Genomic DNA, 5,263 nt, shown 5'->3' with positions numbered 1-5,263 from the left:
AGAGAAAATGGAATTAGAGCGAAAGATCGTGTGATTTCGAGTATGAGTTCGAGAGAGAACGAGAAAGAACGAGAGAGAACGAAAGAGAGAGAGAGAGAGAGAGAGAGAGAGAGAGAGAGAGCGTAAAAAGAAGAAAAAGAAGAAGAAGAAGAAGAAGAGGTCGAAAAGTCGGCCATCTTCTTTTTAAAGATCATATATAGTACAAACTAAACATATATTATTATTCTAATAACGGTTTAATTAAATATAAGTGGGGCGTCGCTGTTTCGATAGAATATTGAAAGTGATAAGCGAGAGTGAGAAATGAAACATAAAACAAGAGAGAGAGAGAGAGAGAGAGAGAGAGAGAGAGAGAGAGAAAGAGAGAGAGAGAGAAAAGAAAGAAAGAGATAAAAAGAGAGAGAGAGAGAGAGAGAGAGAGTGTGTGAGAGAGAGAATGCGGACCGCTGTCGGTCTAATGTGACTTGCATATGATAATATATCTTGTTAAAAGCGCTAAGAGCGATAACTGATCGATGAATATGGTGATCACGAGGTGTCCTTGTTGCTTCTCTCAAAGTCAGAATTTTTGTTAAAATAATTATTAAAGAGGACGAATTAAACGAATAAGAGGAAAAAAATAAAGCGTGTTAGCCAAAGAGAAAGAGAGAGAGAGAGAGAGAGAGAGAGAGAGAGAGAGAGAAAGAGAGAAAATTCATCGTAAGAAGAATGAAAAAAAAAAAAGTATAGAGAGGATATAAAGATAGATAGTTAGATAAATAAATAGAGAAAAGAGAGAACACCTATCGAAGCCTCGTTTCACCTTCATCGAATTTACCCGATATCTGTTTTCGTCGTTTCATTCGAACGGACGAACACGCACGTGAGTAAGTAAGTACGTACGTACGTACTGTATGTACGTACGTTTGAAGAAGAGAATGAGATAATAAAGAGGATTAAGAATAAGGAGAAGATAAAGAAGGAGAAGGAGAAGGAGAAGAAAAAAGAAAAGAAGAAAAAAAAAAATACAAATATTAAAAGAGACCTTGGCCACGTGGCCGAGTCGTGTGCCTCGCGCGAGTTCTCGGTCGCATCCTTCTTTTAAAAATGATCGTCCTCGACTCGCCTCGTGCTTTTCCCTTTGTGTGCCGTCAGAGAGAAAAAAAAAAAAAGAGAAAAAAAAAGAGAAGAGAAGAAAAAAAAGAAGAAAAATCAATTGCAAAAACGAGGAGAGAGAGAGAGAGAGAGAGAGAGAGAGAGAGAGAGAGATATGAAGCGAATTTAATAAACAAACAAACAAATAAACAAACAAACAAACACACGCAGAATATGTCGAAGTAAAAGAAAGATCAGTTGATAATTATTATTTTTATTTCGATCGTGCGCGCAAATCTACATATGGATACATGGATATACATACATACCACATACACACACATGTATACGCACGCACATACATAGAGACACACGCACATACTCATACATACAGAGAGAAACACATAGCCACGCGTAAGAACGTAAAACGCACGAGATTAACGACAAGAAATTTGTCGAAGAAGTGCGAAAATGTTCTGTACGATAAGTCTTGTAAATATCATTAGTCACGACATATAACACACCCATACACACATACACACATGGATACACAGACATATAAATACAAACTATTATTATTATTATTATTATTATCATTATTATTATTATTATTATTATTATTATTATTATTATTATTATTATTATTATTATTATTGTTATCCTCGAGGGATACATAAGATCGTAATTATAAAAATTAAATTCATATACAGATATATAAAACACACACACACATATATATATATATATGTATGTATAAAGAGAAAGAGAGAGAGAGAGAGAGAGAGAGAGAGAGAGAGAGAGAGAAAGACGCGCGATTTTTCTTACATTTCAAACTGCTCCACCTCGTGCGCCGGTTAGCAGTGTGCGTGTCGTGTTCACTTTCTCTTTCATTCGTCGTGAATTTGAAAAATTAAACGTATCGTTAAAAAGAGAGACAAAATGAAAAAAAAAAGGAGAAATGCAGTCTCGAGAAAGAATGAAAAGGATAAAGAATAAGAAATATAGGAGAAGAAAAAGGGAAATCATTATTAGGGGTAATAATGCGAGAACATAGCACTATATTATATATATATATATATATATATATATATATATATATATATATAAATATATAAGTAAATGAATATGAATATAAATATAAATATGAATATAAATATGGATATAAATATGAACATAATTATATAAATCTAAAATGAATGATATACACACATACAGACACACATACACAGACACACACATATATATATATATATATACACATATGAATATATATATATGTGTATATATATATATATATAAATATATAAATATAAATATATAAATATATAAATATAAATATAAATATGAATATAGATATAAATATGAGATATAAATATGAAAATAAATATAAATATGAATATAATTCCAGGAATGAGAGTAAACAAAAAAAAGAAGGTTTTCGGTAGTGATCGGAGCAGGAGTGGTGGGGTGATGATGGGTGATAGGTGGTAGGATATGTAAGAAGGAATGGTGGGGAGATTAGATCTCGTCGAAACATACGACGAACGATCGATCAGTTTATCACCGATCAAGAAGAACAGGGACTAGAAAGAGAAAGTTATAAGATGATCTATTTATATATAAAACACGCTGAGAGGAAAAAAATGTGAGAGAGAGTGAGTGAGTGAGTGAGTGAGTGAGTGAGTGAGTGAGTGAGAGAGAGAGAAAGAGAGAGAAAGAGAGAGAAAATATACACTGAGCTACGGGACTCGTCTCGTTAGTTTAATGGATATCGAAGGACTAAAGGAAGGACGGAGGAGGGAAAGGAGGTCGGCCGAGCGATATAAAACGCAAAGAAGGAAGCTTCTTAGGTTGGATGGACACGGCGCTGGTGGTGGTTGGTGGGTGAGGATGATGGGGTTGTGAGGGCTTGGAAAGGGTGAGTCTATTTCGGATCCGTGCATCTATAGAGAGACAGAGACAGAGAGAAAAAGATAGATAGAGAGAGATAGAGAGAGAGAGAGAGAGAGAGAGAGAGCTCTTTTATAATCGCGACAACGTGATTAGCTAACTCGATCGTAAATTAAGCGCGAACGACAACGACGAGACGCGATGGCGCGTTGCGAAGAAGAAGAAGATGAGGAGAATGAGGATGGAGGATAGTGGATGAGGATGAGGTGATCGGAGAAGGAAGAGGAGGAGAAGGAAGAGGAGGAGGAAGAAAGAGAATAGAATGACCGCTTTAAATCCGGTGATGTAGAAGAGAAGTACGCTCTCTTTGTCGATTAAAATCTTCTCACCGTTTTATCGCGACTTTATATAATATATATATATATATATATATATATATATATATATATATATATATATATATATACGTATTATATTTCAATACGTACCACTTACACAAATAAGCATGGAAACGAAACGATAAATTAATCGAACATAACCGTGTTCGGTGTAACCGTGAAATATAGTACGTTCTTGCTTTTATTCCATCCTATGGAAGGTCATCGAAACTATTATCAACATTACTTTATTATTTACTTCTTTACTAAAGCTGTATTATGAATTAAATTCAAAGGTGTATTTTTTATCATCGCGGATACGAGATAGACACGTACCCTTTCTGGCTAAACCTTCGAAAGTTAGAATGAGAAAGATAACAAATGTGTGTGAGTGTGTGTATATGTGTATGTGCGAGAAAGAAAGAGAAAGAGAGAGAGAGAGAGAGAGAGAGAGAGAGAGAGAGAGAAAAATTGAAACGAAATAACGATGGTGCCGTAACTCGTATTGATACTCAAAACATATCTAACGAGATTAGAGAGTGCACGAATAAACGTGGACGATCTATAATCACAAATCTATGGTATACAACATGATACACATATACGTATACAAACACACAAAATATATAAATATATAAATACATACGCGCATATACACACAGGACACGATCATATGGGACAGACGAAGGACAAATGAAATAATAATCAAGTAAAAAAACTTCAGGACGTTGGCCGATTTACCGATCACATTTCGTTTTTTTTTTTTTTTTTTTTTTTACATGCGCCTTCGACGAAGACTAACTAATTGTTAATTGATTTTCGTCGTGTCGTATTGTCGAACGTTCGCGACTGAACATTTAATAACGAACATTTTTTTTTCTCTTTTTTTTTTTTTTAAGGCTCCTCCCCATCCCACCCCTCCCCACCCTCTCCCCCTACTCTCCGACATCGTCAAAATATAATTCCAAAGTGGATAAGGTTAAGAGGAATGGTATAGTGTCGTGTCCTTCGCCCGTGATCGTGCGAAACAGATCCCCACGAATTTATTATTACCAAAGAATGATTCGTTAGAGAAGCTAAAGAGAAATAATAAATAAGAAGGAATACGTTGAGAAAGAGAGAGAGAGAGAGAGAGAGAGAGAGAATGAGCTACATCGACTCGATTAATATCGATTCGATCGTTACGAGGAATAGTTTGGTAATGTGAACAGATAGAAAGAGAGAGAATGTGTTTGAGAGAAAGAGAGAGAGAGAGAGAGAGAGAGAGAGAGAGAGAGAGAGAGAGAAGAGTAATAAGAAAGGATGGAAAAAAAAGGTAAAAAAAAAAAGGTGAGAAACAGTTCGTACGACAATAAGGTATCGATTAGTTTAATCAGAGATGAAATAATGTAAAATACAAGTGCAAAAGAAGCAAGTATACATTATTATATTTATTATAACTGTGCGAAAGAGTGGGAGAAAAAGAAAATAAGTAAGTAAGAGAGATAGAAAGAAAGGGATAAAGAAAGAAAGAGAGAGAGTGAGAGAGAGAGAGTAAGAGAGAGAGAGAGAGAGAGAGAGAGAGAGAGAGAGAGAGAGAGAGAGGGAAAGAATTAATCTGGTGTATTTATATTGACGCGTATCTCTCTCGTGTCGAGGATTGTACGACGAGGGAGAACAATGTTTAGAAAATAGAGAACAAATAAAACGGACACGTGTTAAAGAGATCAGAAATCGATAAATGTAGAATTTTAAGGGACATGAAGTGATAGAGAGAAAGAAAGAGAGAGAGAGAGAGAGAGAAGGAGCGTAAATTAATTAATTAATATAAATAGTGAAAAGGTATTGTTGCTGAAACGAGAGAGAGAGAGAGAAAGAGAAAGAGAGAGAGAGAGAGAGAATCGTCGAGGGATGTGAGAAATATTTGTTAAAAAAAAAAAGAA

This window comes from Vespa crabro, chromosome 18, assembly GCF_910589235.1.
Source record: "Vespa crabro chromosome 18, iyVesCrab1.2, whole genome shotgun sequence".
NCBI classification, from domain to species: Eukaryota; Metazoa; Arthropoda; class Insecta; order Hymenoptera; family Vespidae; genus Vespa; species Vespa crabro.
This window is presented reverse-complemented; position numbering follows the sequence as displayed.